The sequence below is a fragment of the Cryptomeria japonica genome, chromosome 11, assembly GCF_030272615.1.
Source record: "Cryptomeria japonica chromosome 11, Sugi_1.0, whole genome shotgun sequence".
In the NCBI taxonomy this organism is placed as follows: Eukaryota; Viridiplantae; Streptophyta; class Pinopsida; order Cupressales; family Cupressaceae; genus Cryptomeria; species Cryptomeria japonica.
Genome location: NC_081415.1, coordinates 163,577,046 through 163,593,045, shown reverse-complemented (window position 1 = coordinate 163,593,045; position 16,000 = coordinate 163,577,046).

Sequence of the window (16,000 nt, the reverse complement as noted above, 5' to 3'; positions counted from 1 at the left end):
CTCATTTAAATAAATACATTTATTTATTTAAATTATCCTTTTCCTAAATTAAATAAATATTCTTATTTATTTAACTATCCTACTTCCTCTATTAATTAAATAAATCTTTATTTATTTAATTAATTCATTAACCTTTTCTACCCATGACACATGTCATTCATCTCTTAATTCATACACTACCTACCCCTCTCATTATTTTATTATTTCTTTTACCTACCCTCTAATCATAGCCGACCTCCTTTTACACCTCTCAATCTTATCCCTCCATTTCATATAGTGTCTTCTGTATAAGGAGATGCTTCCTTCATTATCAAACCCTAATCATTCTATGCATCCTAATCAATCATTCTACCCTAATCATTCATGCTAATCATCTTTTATGCAATTGAGTACACTACGATCCTACTTGCAACCACATTTCGTTCTTTGTTGAGCTCTTGTGCATATAAAATCTGAGAGCAAATATATCAAGCAAGATCAATGGAGATAGGAAGAATGGAGATCAAAACCCTATTGGACATGTGATGGTATAATCTTTGTGATATCATGTGATTTGCATTGTCTTAGGTAATCTTCATATGTTATGGTGGATCTTTGTTGTTGTTAGGCTAGGGTTTTGTGGTTGAATCTATTTAGCCTTTCAATATTGTTATTATTGTTATCCATTTTCACCTTATACACTTCCAAATCTTGGTTTCATTGGTACAAATATGGGTTCATAATATGGACGTGGTCCCAATTGTACTGTCTCATATTGTGGTGTTGCATTGCTTGATGAACCCACATTTAGATTGAGTGACTGAGTTTGATATTGTTTCATTTGTGTGTTTTGTGTGTTATCCATTGGCAAGGACATGGATTGGTACGTTAATTCGTGTGATTTATTGGACTTAGACCTTGTTTCAACCGGCATGTCACTATGCACTGTATGATTTTTTTTTTTGTTTTTTAGAATTTTGGATGATGGATGCAACTAATGCAACCTAGATGATTGGAAATGCAATCTATGAATGTTGGACTCTTAAATGCTTAGGATGACAATAATGTGCACCTAAATGCAAACTAAAATAAGTGTGCAACCTATATTTTTGGTGATTTTGGAGATTTTAGACAAACTTTAAAATGCAACCTTAAAAGATTCGACCCTTGGGAAATTGAAATGATGTCTAGACCTTAAAGGAGAAAAGGACCAAGTGACAATAGGAAAATTGATGATGTCTCACCTATATGCTTGAATACTAAGCTTCGTTTGACAATGATGTTTTTGATTAAAAAGCAGCTAAAACTGGGGGCTGACTCGAAAGAAACAGAAAAAACCATTACCAACACACGCACCGCAGACACGTGGTAGTCAGCCAATCCCTACTCTAGTAATCAAAAACAAAAACTGTTTATCGCTATTGGATAACCTGAGATTGAAACCAATCTTGTCCAACAAGCGCCATAACCAGCAGTAAACCATCATAATGTCATTACTATAATAACTGTTAAAATTAGCAATATTACCATGCAAACAGGCGTTCCAGTGACAAAAACTAAAGCCAAAAGGTAGGAAACCAACCATACAACCTAATTATCAGCACCCATGTGCTTAGAGAGCATGAGTTTTGTCCAGTCATCAGCCAGGAATTGGAACAGTTCCTTAGTGGTGTCGCTTCCCAGCCCTTCCGAATCAGCCTTATCCTGGTGGAGCAAGCACAAAGAGGTAGCTGACGAGTGCATCACTTTGACAGCGAATTTACCAATATTGTTGACATAGGACTCCAGGTGCTCCATATTTTTCTTAACACCATTTAGGTCTTCAGAGATGGCCCTACAACCTGAACACTACACCGCCTCTTTCTTCTCCCCTTTATCAACAACAGTCTTCCTGCCGTCAGAGTGTCTACCATCCTCCTTCGAGGTGTGGAGGAGGGAAGTGTTAGAATGAGGGGAGGTGTTCTTGATATCCTCCTTGATAGTCTCTGATTCAGGGACATTAGTGCCTAAATTGGAGGAATTCAAGCCCTCCATGGCCTTCAGATCCTCCTCCCCCTTCTCACTTTTCGCTTTCTCATAATCCTCCTCATCTTCATCGGCATAATGCTTTCTCACGACCATTTGCTTCATCCTGGCTTTGTTTCTATGGTATCTGTGTGGGGTGATACCCTCCTCAGCATCAGACTCAACAAGGAGGATTTTGGGCTCCTTTCTGGGTTTCTTGGAGGTGGGTTTCGCAGCAGAAGGGTTGCATTTATTTTTTTCCCTAATTTTAAGGGGTCCGGGGGGGCCTTGGTTAGGGGATTGACAAGGAGTCATCGGCTTTTTCGAAGACTTTTTGGAGCCTTTTTTAGGGCCTTCAGGGGGACCTAGAATGGAGGGGGCCGGTTGAACCGAGATAGGTTTAGGGGGAAAAGGGCCTTATGAAAGTTGTAAAGCCTAAACATCAGCCCCTAGTGGAGGATGGTAAAATTACCCTTTTGGCTCATACAATTGCAGACATCTTTGATAGTAGACTCAAGAGCATGCAGCAGAAAAAAAGGAAAATAAATGGTGTCATGGTTGTGAAAGTGGTTTAGCAGTGGGAAGTGATAATAGTAAAACACACCATACCTTCCCTCGAGGGTGAAGTATTTCATTATGATTTTGCAAACTTGATCCCACGGGTAGGGTAAACATTCCCTGTTGAAACCCCCATGCATTCTGGTCAGTTCCTCGCCCTTTTTGAAGAAGTGGTTCATGTTGTTTTTGTCCGCAACCCTGCTGGTTTTCTTCCATTTCCTGCCTTTAGTGGAGAGACCCGTAGCCTGGGCGATAACTTCTTCATTAATTTCAAATGAAATGTCATCCATGACCACCCTCCTATCCTTCCAACTATTGACAAATTGCATGGAGAGGTTTTTGTTGAATCCCTTCATGGCTTCCATGAACGGGATAATTCATCCTTCCTTAGCATACATCCAGACGCACGGGTTGTTGCAAAAATAGTCGTCAATTATGTCTGGTTCAACCCAAACTAAATCCCCTCCCATGCTAGCTTCCTCCAGAGTGAAGTTGAGATACAACGCAAGCCTGAAAGGAAAAATACAAAGAGGAAAACCAGAGTTGGAGTTAATAGAAAACAAATGGTAATTAGCCAAATAATGTGCAAGGTGTAATAATGATTTTTGGTGTTGTTTCCCAAGGCCTGCGTCCGCTAGCTCCAGGAAGCATACGAAGGGACACCTCTAGAGATTTCCGCCAACTTACAAAGATTGTCATTATGGCGAGTTGTAAGGTTCCATTTATTGTAATAATTAGGGTCCTTGCTATGATTAAAGATCAAAAGTTGGCACTCCAACCCATCGACGATGCAGAAATAGGTGGCTAGCCAAGTCAACATCTGGTAGAGAAGGTGGGGACCACTAGAAGCCAGCAAGGCAAAGCCCACCCAATTTGAATTTGAAAATCCCGCCAGCAGCGTAGCATAGTAGCCGGCCCAAAGCAACCAATTGATTAAAGGAAAGTGGTACTTTATTGCTTGATAGATTTGATTTGTTCGTACCCAATAAGGTCCTTCTACTTGTCAGTGAGAGAATCTATGTGCCTCCAGCACCTCATTCCTTTTATCTCCAGTCCTGTCACAGCCAGAGAGTCTGCCACCCCATTCCCCTCTTTGTAGATATACTGAATCTAAAGTTCTTCCAGCCAGACAATCATGGACCAGATGTCCTTGATGACATTTTTGATTCTCCAGCAGATCCTTGAAGTGCCTCTAGTGGCCTCAATAATCAGTTTAGAGTCCCCTTCAATGATTAGTCTTTTGATATTGGTGCCAAGGGCCAACTTAAGCCCCCGAAAAAGAGAAAGGGCTTTCGCCATGTTGCTCAAAACAGAGTCAAAATTTCCTGCATAGGCCAAAACCAGGTTGCCCAGGTTGTCCCTAATAATTCCTCCCCCTACCACTGAACCACTACAAGCAGCACCATCAAAATTGAGCTTGAGCCAAGGGGGGGGTGATGACCATCGGGTATTGAGCCTCTCCATCTTTTTTGAATTGTCATATCGGAGGAAGCTATCTGGCAACTTCCAAGTTTTAATCCACCTTTGATCCAGAGCCATAGGGTTGGCTTTCGGGGTTCTCCACTTTCTGATGATGGCATTCTCCCTAAGATAATTCTCAGCTAAGTCAGTCACCGTGTCAACCGAGCTATTGGTGTCACAAAAAATCCTATTATTTCTTTCCTTCCATATATGCCAACAGACATGGGGAGGAATGAGTCTCCAAAAAAGAGTGACAGGTGGGTGAGTAGAAGGGCACTTCCAGTTTCTAATAAACTATTGCAAGTCTTCCAAGAATGTCCAAGCCAAATTGAATTTCTGAAGAACTTTGTGCCAAACCCCAAAAGCAAAAGGGCAATGGATAAAGAGGTGATTTATGCTTTCCTCCACACAACTGCACATATCACATTTGTTGCCAAGCATAAATCCCCTCCTCTTTAGATTATCAATAGTAAGGACCTTCCCGTGAAGGGTCATCCACTAGAAGAAGTTAATTTTAGGGATGAGCTCAGAGTTCCAAACTTCTTTCCAACTGCAATAGTCGTTGAAGGAGGCCACCAAGAGATTGTAGGCCAATTTAACACTAAAAGACCCTAAGGGATTCGCGGTCCAAACAAGTTTATTTGTATGAGTGAAATGGGGGATCCTGATCCCCTTCATAAGGGATTGCAGCTCTTCAGCTAGATGAATCCATTGGGGGGTATTTCCTAGACTATTAGCAAGCCATAACTAGCAACGGGAGGGAGAGATGTAGTTGATCACAAGGGAGACAATCGAATCCTTCAGAGGGATCATGAGACAACTAAACCATGAGGAGGCAAGGGGTTTGTCCCCAATCCAGTTGTCCTCCCAAAATCTAATTTTCTCACCACTTCCAACTTGCCACTTTAGACCCTGCTTGAGTAGTTTCATGTTCTTAACAAAGTTGTTCCAAATTTTAGACCCAAGAGGGAGCTCATTGGAAGAGAGGAAGGAGGGGAAGGGGGTGTGGTTGAATTAATTAGCCCTCATAATCATGCTCCACTCCTTTTTTTCCCTTCATAAGGATCCATCTGATTTTTGTCAACAAGGCTTTATTCAGATCAGAGATTTTTCTAATCCCAAGGCCACCCATTCTCTTTGGTTTGCATACCTTTTCCCAATTGACTAAGTTGATTTTGGTCTTCTCCTCCAAACCTGTCCACAGAAAGCTTCTTTGGATTCTCTCGAGTTTCTTAGCCATAGAATTGGAAATCTTGAAAAGAGAGAGAAAGTAGACAGGGACACCTTGAAGGGAGGCCTCCAAGAGTTGGAGCTTACTCGCACTACTCAAATTTTTTCCAGTCCAGCCCGTGAGTTTATTTTGCATTCTTTCTAGGATTGATTCCCAAAAGTGGGGGGTGACCTCCTTGGTAGTGAGGGGGAGACCCATGTAGGAATCAGGGAGATCAACAGCACTACAACCTAGGATTTGGGTAAGTTTACCCTGGAGAATTCTGTCTGTGCTGAAGAAGTAAACCTTGCTCTTGCAATAGTTAATCAGTTGACCAAAGGCATGGGCTTACTCTCCTAGTAGATGCTTCCACTCTTTAGCCTCTATCACAGACAAAAGGTCGAAAAGGAAGGTGTCGTCCATGAATTACTGCATAACCATAGGGGGAGAGTGGAAGCAGCCTTTACCCTTGAGATTCTATTGGTCCTGTTCAGATTGGATAAATTCTTACTTAAGACTTCAGCTACCATAATGAACAAATAAGGTGAGAGAGGGTCTCCTTAACGAAGCCCCTTCCCAGCCTTGAAGAAGCCCCAAGGGGTGCCATTGACAATCACCGAATAGTGAACACTTTCCACCGCCACCCTAATAATATTGATAAAATCTTTCCTAGAATCCCATCTTAGAAAGGACAACATACAGGAATTTCCAATTAACCTTATCATAAGCCTTAGAGATGTCAAGTTTGAGATCCATACCTGGGTTGCAACTTTTCTCCATGGATTGAATGACCTCATGAGTAGTAATGACAGTATCAAGGATTTGTGTGCCCAGAACAAAACCTCTTTGAGAGGGACTGATGCATTTATCAAGGAGGGGTTTGATTCTGTTGACAATAACTTTAGAGAAAATTTTATAAACTGAGTTACATAGGCTGATGGGCCGATAGTCTGATATAAGTTTTGAATCAAGAACTTTGGGCACCAAAGCAATGAAGGTGTTATTCAACTTCTTCAGGAGTTTACTAGTGCAAATGAAGTCCCTGGTAGCATTAGTGAGATCATACTTCACAGTTTCCAAAAAAGTCTGGAAAAAAAGCCAAGGGGAAGTCGTCGGGACCAGGGGGCTTAAAGGTAGCCATAGCAAAAATCGCTGCTTTGACTTCCTCTTTAGACACAGGGCTTATCAGCAACTCATTATCAACATCATCCAAAACTTCAGGAATGAGACTGAGGAGTTTATCACTGATTTCAGTAGGTTCCCTGATCCTATCATTCGAGTAGGCATTAGCAAAGTGAAGGGAAGCCCATTGACCAATTTCATTATTCCCCACCACTTCCTCATTTTTGTCATTGAGAATGGACCGGATAGTGTTCCTCCTTCTATGCTTTGAGGCCAATCTGTGAAAGAAAGAGGTGTTTCTGTCCCCCTCAGTTAACCATTGGATCTTGGATCTTTGCTTCCAGTAAATTTCTTCTAGATTCATGATTTCTTTCCATTTGTGTCTCCATCCCTCTTCCTTTGTATGAGTGATCCTAGAGGAAGTCCCCTCCGCAATGGTCCTCTGGAGGCAGTCCAAATTGGTTTCAGCCTCCTTTTTTCTCTTGAAGATATCCCCAAAGGAAGAGAGACTCCAGGCTTTCACCTCCCTTTTGATAATTTCCAACTTTTTAGAAATTATGAAGATAGTCGTCCCTTGAACAAGGGAGTTCCACCAGTTTTGACGATAAAAGAGGATGAAAATTTGACAAGGTCTAGACCTCCTAACAATGACTTAGGGTTTTACCTAAAGAATGGAATCCTCAAGTATGACAAAAACCTAATTTTGACACTATATTCAAAAGTACAATGATCTAAAGTGCAAACCTACAATGTGATATGATAATTACCTAAGTTATGAAGAGAGACTTAGGGTATGAAAATGTGACCTTATATGATGATATGGACAAAAGATGATTATGACATAATGATATGACACTAAAGGTGTAGGTGTGAATGTATGATAATGTTAACCTAAGACCAAACCTAGGGTTAGACTATGAAATGATATTACCCTATGTGCAAAAGGACAAATGCAAAGGAATGACTTTTTGATATGCAAAGAATGTGACCTAGGTGAAACCTAACTTTGGTATTTGACAATGATTTATGGAAAGTGCAAACCTAGGAAGGACCTAATGATGCCATGCAAAATGACACCTAAGAAGGAACCTAATAATGATATGCAAAACTTAGGAAAATGGTGCTAAACCTAAGTTCAAAATGAGGACACTAAAATGGGATACTAAGAATGAAGACACTAAGTGCAAAATGAGGATACTGATAGTGAAAATTATTATCCCCTAAAACGTAGGTATGGACTATGATGGACCTAACCCTAAGTGACATGTAGTTGAAGACAAAAGTTTATAATGTTTTAAAATCATGTTATGAAAAAATTTTAAACTTTGTTGGATGAAAACTTTTGTTTTGGACTTGTTTGGACTTTTTTTTGACTCATTTGAAAATTACCTTTTTTATTTTTGTGACAATGTGGATGATTCAACTTTTGACAATCACAAAAGACAAGATGTTTGGACTTAGACCCAAGACAATCATGCTCATTCACAACATATCCTATGTATGGCGAGGACAACATCTGTTGAATCCTCTAACCATAAAATACAACACTCAACCGGATAGCTAGACGCTTGGTAGCACTAGCTCCCCCTTACAGTGCACTCACTTCTCAGGCATACCAAGCTTTGAGTTCAAGGGGAATCACTTCCCAAGAACTTTCTATCTCTAACTGAGGAGTACATGAGAGGTGTCTTCACCATGTGCGTATCACAACGCCTGAGCCAACATATAGAAGGTTTTTGGTCTCTACAAACAAAGGGTTCTAGTTAGGGCATATGTTCGGGTGGACGTAGATCTGATGAATTTAATCATCGCTACGCCATTCCAACACCCGTTCTCTACAACTTTCATTGCATCCATAGTTATTTAGAGTGGTTCGGAAGAGGTTCATCTTCAACCCCGTCACCACTTAGGGTTGTTCCCTCTCACCAATGCCTGTCGAGGTACCAGGAAAATCGGGAGGTAGGCCCACTATCTAAAGGTTAAAACACACAAGCAAATGAAAAACAAACATGGCATACATGGTGTTCATTTATCCCTTAGAAAACGAAGTGTGCAACTAAGATAGAAATCACAAACACATTGTTTCAAATATGTCTTTGGCCGCATCCTGCAACAAATTCATTAGCAGTTTCAAGATTATGTCTTTGACAAGCGAGAATAAATGAACGCCTCATGAGGGAACCTGCACAACCACACAAAACTACAAAAATTAGTTCACAAAAAATAAATCAAAACACACTAACACAAAACTAAACATTAATCTAACAAAAAAATTAATTACTTTGAAATCAAATCTAAATTAACAAAACTAAATAAATAAAAATCTAATCTAAAATCAAAAAACTAAAAACCAAAATCTAATCAAAATCTACAATCTAAAAAAAAAATCTAAAATCTAATGAAAAATAAAATAAATCTTAAATCTAATGTAAAATCTAATTTAAGAAAAAAAACTAAAATCTAAATCTAAACTAAAATCTAAAATCTAAATTAAAAAAAAAATACTAAACTAAAATTTCATTTAAAAAAAACTAAATTGTATTTAATTAAAACCTAAACTAAAAAAATAAAGAAGCTAAATTAAAAGTAAGAAAGGAAAAGAAAGCCCACGTAGGGAAGGAAAAGTCCCACGTGGACTGTAAAAAAAAACCTTCCAAAGATTTTTTGATTTTTTTGATTTTTTGATTTTTTTTAATGGAAATGGTTTCTTCCTTTACATATTTTTGCATGTTTTTCTTGCAGATTTTTAATTTATTAGCAAATTTGATTATATTTTGGCAGATTTGGAATTATTTTGGCAGACAAGCATGCAAAATTTTAATGACAGTATATGATTTAAATTTCAGGCAGAAATTAATGTCACATAGGTATTATAATCTTCAACACAGGTATGCATGACAGAGTTTTATAGTAGATTGTGAATGTAAAACGCTAATTAATGCACTGATTCTTCTGATCCATTTTCTAAATCTGCAAAACTAAGCAAAGATAACATCAAAGCAATGAATAATAGGTAACTATAAAAACCTAGAATTGCAATGAAATAAATCCTATAACATTCAATAGAAGAATGAAAGCATAACATCAAAAGATAATGCAAACCAAAGTGCTAATGTCGCCTCCATTGATCTCCATTGTTTCTCTTTTTCCTCCAAATTATGTGGCTATCACCTACAAGTGCAAAATGTGAACAAAAAGAAAGATTGCCAAACGAAAATGACAGTGTGAGGATACTTGAGATGTGGTTCTTCGAATGAATGAGAAATGAATCCAATTTATAGAGAAATTGGAGAGATTGATCAAAGATTGGAATAAAATCAATAAAATTTGCAATTGATTTCAATCAAGGGAAAAATCAAATTGAAAAAGAAATGCCATGACACACTTTCCCGTGCAAGAGGATAAGATCATGTCAAGATAAGACTGCTAAATCCTTGAATTTGAAAACTATAGAAGTAATATCTTCCAAATAAAGCACAAAATAGGATAGACTTTAGGAAGGATATTAGTTGGCAAAATAAAAATAGAAAGTTGAGGAACTAGTTGGATATTAATGAATTAAAAATTAGGAAAATGAGAAGAAATTAAGAATTAGAAAGTTTTGAAAAATAGAAATTAGAAAGAATCAATAAATAAATATTCCTTATTCATTAATTCATAGTTAGCCAATTAAATAAAAATATTTAATTGTGACAAAGGGACCTAGGATAAAATAAATAAACTTATTTAACCTAGAAGGAAAATAACAAAAGGATTAAATGATTAAATTAGAAAACCCTAGGAGATGAATTAGAAATGCAAGAACGACAATTAGGTCTTGACAAAAGATAATTGATGTAGGGTTGATCTGATCATGATGAAAATTGGATAATTGATAAAACACTGAAGTTGATTGACCAAGATCAATGACAAATTGATCAAAATTGACAAGGATTGCAATTGATAGGCGCTAATTATCGAGGACTTATGACTAATCGATCCAAATTGGTGAGAAATGATGATTTATTGAGATCGATGACGAATCGATCAAAGATTGATAAAAGGTCGACTTGATGCAGGTCGAGTGACAAAAGATCAATGACAAAATCAGTTGCAAATTGACAAATTGATGATTGATTGTGCAACAAGACCTAATTGAGAATGTGAGAAACACAATTGAAGAGGGAAGAAATGTAGAAGAATGACAAGATGTCGACAAATGATGAAGATCAAGTGCGCGACATAGAAGAAATGTTAATAGGATGTGAAAACCCTAAAATAAGGTCACGCGAACATGTTAAAGTATGACACCACAAGCATTGACAATTTTTAGATGCCTACAGAAGACATGGATCGAGGTGTATTGGGAGAATTAAAAAGAATATAAAATTCCTTGGGGAAAGGAGAGGGATTAAAAATTCCAAAATAAAGGATGTGTGGGAAGACTAAATGGGTAAAGGAAATAAAAATTCCTTGGGAAGAGGATGCATGGGGAGATTCAAGGAATTTTAATTTCCTTGAAAGGATCAAGGGTGATGTGACATGAATGGAGGAATATAAAATTGGAGAATAATAATAAGTATGATTAAGGAAGAATCAATTAGGCTAAGTGGGGATTAGGAAAAGTGATTTGTCGGAATCACATGACTTAAGTTAATTAATTAGAATTAATTAACTAAGAGGAATTTAGAAGACTTAATGATTTGGTTGGCTTTAGAAGAATAGGGAAATAATTAATTTATTTGATATATTAATTATTGGACTATAGTGACAAGATTGATTAAATTTGATTTAATTAATCTTAAAAAGAAGGGATTTAACACAATTCAATTGGTTAATTATGATGGCAGCTAGGTGTCTACACAAAATAATGCATTGCTCGAATCAACATGCTACTCAAATATGCCTTGACCAAAACAAGATAAGCAAGATAGCCTTCACTGATCTTCTACCTGCTTCTTTCTTAATTACCAGAATACATGCTTCAATTACCAAAACAAAGGTTTGCCAGATCCATAAACATGGACCCAGAGAAATGAGTTCCAAGCATAACGTCTTCCATCTTCAAAATATGAATACGATAGATTTTGGAGCATAGGATTCATAGATTATTTTGCAATAGAAACACCCAGATAGCAATACAATTGTCACAACTAATACCAACACTTGATGCCAAAGGAAAAACTCAACCATGACTAGAAAAACACTAGATTCTGAAGAAAAGGATCTTCCAAAGATTATTCGTGCAAATAATACATGTCTTGTTGGTCAATATACATTCCTATCAAACTTCCATTGTTTCTCAATAAGCTACATCCGATCCTAACTGGATCACAAGGTTTGACATCAATGACAACATTCACACAAATATAACATAAATATGTGTGAAGTATTCATCCCACAAAGATATATATTAAATATAATGCTTTACCTACTATAAAGAATCACTAGAAGATTTCAAAGAAGTAACTTTGAACTCTAATTAAGAAAAAAAAATTGGATGCTCCTACTAAACAAGGTAGATGGGAGCCTCAATAAACAGATTTGCACAATGTATTAATGAAGGTGAAGAAACAAAAACTATATTTCTAGGAGAATAAGGAGAATCTAAAGAAACTTCATCATCCTCATCTACAAATTCAAGTACTCCAAATAATCAAACTCCCAAATAGTTTCACAATCATAGGATATCCTCTTTGAAAATGAAGAGGTACAAGACAGTCTAAAATGGGATCAGGATCTCCATATATCTCCCAAATTTTAGTCCAAAGAGAATGATGACACTCAAAAATAATAATAACATTCTGAATGTCAAAATTAACATGCATAGAAATAACTCCTAAGACATGATCCCTTTTCCAATTCAAAGAAAAATTATTAGCAGGTGTACCTAGAGGGAGAACAAGACCATACAAATGTGGCAACAAATGAAGCCAATGAAGATGTTTTATGATCACATATCTCCATTATTTAGAGTTTTTCCTTTTCAATATGATTAGAGAAGGATAAAATAAATAACCCATGTTGAGCTATGAAAGTTGTGCAAAATTAAAAAAGACATAATCACTCAACAATAATTAGAAACTCCCAAATATGACACGTATACTACAAATGAATCCTTCACAAAAATATAGAACTTCTCCAAGGCTCAGGATTCCTGATTGATAAATGACAATGTAATATTCAAGTGTATGGGAACAATAATAGAACTCTTAAATAACAACCATTTGCAACATTACATATATGCAGTGGAGATGAGTGGTGGGAAGAGGAATTTCAAATATGGAGGTTCGAATGGAGATGAAGATGTTGGTGTGAATCTGGAGGCGTCAAAAGAAGGAGCTGGAAATGATGAAGGGAAAACAGCATCAAAAGCAGAGGAAGAAGATAAGTTTGAAAAGGAAAAATTTGTTCATGTGGATCCCAGTGGAAACCCACAAATTTGTGTTTCCCAAAGGGGTGTTGGAAAATATGAACTTGAATCATAGGGGCCCATCTGCACATGGTGGGTTAGAAATAGACAATAACCTAGGAACAAAGTTTCTAGATAAGAATGATGGGGCAGAGCCCACTTGCAAGCACGGCTAAGGGTTAAACCAAAAATCATGGGTTTTTGTCTTCAAAGTAAAGCCAACAAGTAAATCTTCTCTTACCCCAATTAACAACATATCAGATCCTAAGACCAGTAAGTTTTCCATTATCATTCCTGGTTCAATTATTGATCATAATACATCATTGATTGCTTCTTCCTTAGTAGGAAATTTATGGGTCCAAGACCCAATATTGAGATTCCTAGGGCTTTTGTTCAAAGAAAATGGCATCTAAAGGGCCAAGTAGAAGTGTATGCCCTTCCTAAAGGCTTCTTCTCCTTCGGATCATATCTGCAATATTGTGTGGGGGTCCATGGGTCATTAGGAAATCCTCTCTGGCATTAAAGAAATGGTCATCGAAGTTGGATCTTTCAGATTCGGCCTTTGAGGTTGTCCTTGTGTGGGTGCGCCTTCCAAGATTGATCATGGGGTATTGGAATGAAGATATTCTTAAGGGCATTACTAGTTCTTTTGGAGAACTCTCTATTGATCCCATGACTGCAACTAAGAAAAAGGTTAGTGTTTGCGAGAATCTATGTTTGAATTCTCTAGTCAATGGATCTCCCTTCCTATATTGAAATGGTATCCAAGTTGGGAAAATGGGAGGAGCTTGTTGAGTTTGAATCTTTATCTTTTGTTTGTTTCCACTACAAGAATTTTGGTCATTGGGCTAAAAAATGCCCCTTCAGAAACCAAAAAAAAACTGATATGAGGACCAAAGAAAACATGAAAGTTTGGAAAGCCAAACCTAAAGAGGGGGAAAAGCATTTCGATCCCAATGATATTGTTTCTCTCCCTGAGAATAACACGGGTGAAAAATCTATAGTGGGGGAAAACAATGATCTGCCTAAAGAAGGGGGAAAGCATTTTGAACCTTATGAGGCTAGTCCTCTCCTTGTGAAGAACATAGATGAAAAATCTTTAATGGAGGAAAACAGTTATCTTTTTAAGTCAAAGTACTCTAATTCCAAGGACGCTGAGGCCCATCCTAAGAAGAACAAAGGTGAGGGCATGGAGGTAGAAATAGAAAAGTTTGTGAAGGAAATGAGGTCTTTTTCTACCAACACTAGATGCCTGCAGGTGGGTTTCATTTCAGATACTGAGTTGAGTTCCCCTCAGATAGTGGTGTCCACATTTAACAATCGAGTGGAGGAAATAGTGAATGTTGAGCCAAATATTTTAGCAGATTGTAATGAGAATGCCCCTTTTAGAAATGAGAATTTGAGCTTATCAAAGATCTTTGCAAAGCGAATGACCGATCTAGGTAAAGAGAACATAATGTAGACACCTAAAAAAATTCGCATTACTAACATATTAATTATTCCTCTTTATTAATTAAATATTTTTTTAATTATTTAATTAATCTAGTTTATTTTTTTAAATTAATTTAATCATCAAATTATTCAATTTCTTCTAATTTCCCTCCAATCATTTCATCATGTAACCTCCCCTTCTTTAAATTAATTAAATATTTTATTATTTAATTAATTTTGAATTTACAACTTTAGTTAAATAATCTTTATTCAATTTCTATTTTTCCTATAATTAAATAAATTAAATTTATTTAATCTAATTCATCTCTCACTTCTAAACTCTAAATTCTCAAAATCCTATTTTTTCTCCATGTGCATGTTATTGGATATTTTCGAAAATCAATTATAAATCCAAATTTAGATTAAAAAAAATCTTATACTAAATTCCTATTGCACATGCTAGTTTCTAACTAACACTCACCCTTGAGTTTCACCTCTTCTAACTAATTAATTAATTCAATTAGTTTAGATAAATTCCTCAATCACCTCTCTAACTATTAATCATCTTTTCAGCTCACTCCAGTTCCACCTCCCAATCAATTCTCTCCAATTTCTATAAATTCATCATCAATCCCCCATTTTCATCAACCACCAATATCTTCAAATTCCTGTGCTATCATATTGCAATTTTTCAAGCACTACTCTAAGAGCCAACATAATGCAAGGAAGAGAAGATCAATAGGAGCTTTTGTGCATTCAACAGTTGATTGTGTTTGATTGAATTGATTTTTTTATTCAATTGTTGTTTTGCATATTCCTTATTGTGCTACAATTATCCTGTAAACATTCAAGTGAACTCGATGTGAAGCTACCGACTGATTTGGACTTTAATTCTTCATGTTTTGTAGATTTCCTACAGAATTTCGCATAAGCTCCCAAATTTTTCCATCCATATCTGCAAAATTTCACATTAGGGTATATAGAATTTTGCATTCATTTTCATAGTTTTTTGCATTCATTTTCACAATATTTTCAATTCATTTAGTAGTTGTTTCACATTAGTTCTTCTTTTGTTTCGCATTGGTTTAGTCATTGTTTTGCATTCGTTTGTATTGTATCCATGCAATTAGCATCTTTTTTTTTGCTGCCTATTTTTAAGTATTCTTAATATGTTGTTAGTCTATATATGCATGTGTTCTATGTTTTTAATCTTTTGTTTATAGTGTATGGCTATTGGATTCAATCAAAGGTGATTACGAGTGGTCCAAGACTATATTATAAAACTACTAATCATTTATTTGCAGAGGTTACTTAGGTGTTTGTCTGTGATTTCTAGAATAGATAACACTTCCATTGGTGCACTGAAATTAACAACTGTTTGCCCCATTTTGAGCAATAGGATTTTTATGTTTATCTTTTAGAGAGCTTTCCTCCCGAGTATCCCATAAGGCCAAATGAGAGGGAACGACCCAAGTGGTAACAAGGCTAAGGTCAAGCCCTTCCAAGCCACTATAAATAAATGTGTCTATGAGGATACTCTCAAGAAATAGGTGTTGATGTGTCATATCGATGTCTCTCTCCTCAAGTACCCATAGTGGTGCATAAAACCCACAAGGGCTGGGAGGCCTCTTTTTATAAGAGCAAAACACTGCATGTATGGCCACCTAAACGGATGCCTGGACTAGAAACCTTTTTGTTTTAATTGCCAAAAACCTTCTATTTGTTGACGTAGGACGTCGGATCTCTAAAGCCATCCCACAATCTTGCAGTTCTTAGTAGAGATAACAATTCCTTTAGATCTTCGGATCTCTGGGAATCCAAAATTTGGTATGATCGAGAAGTGA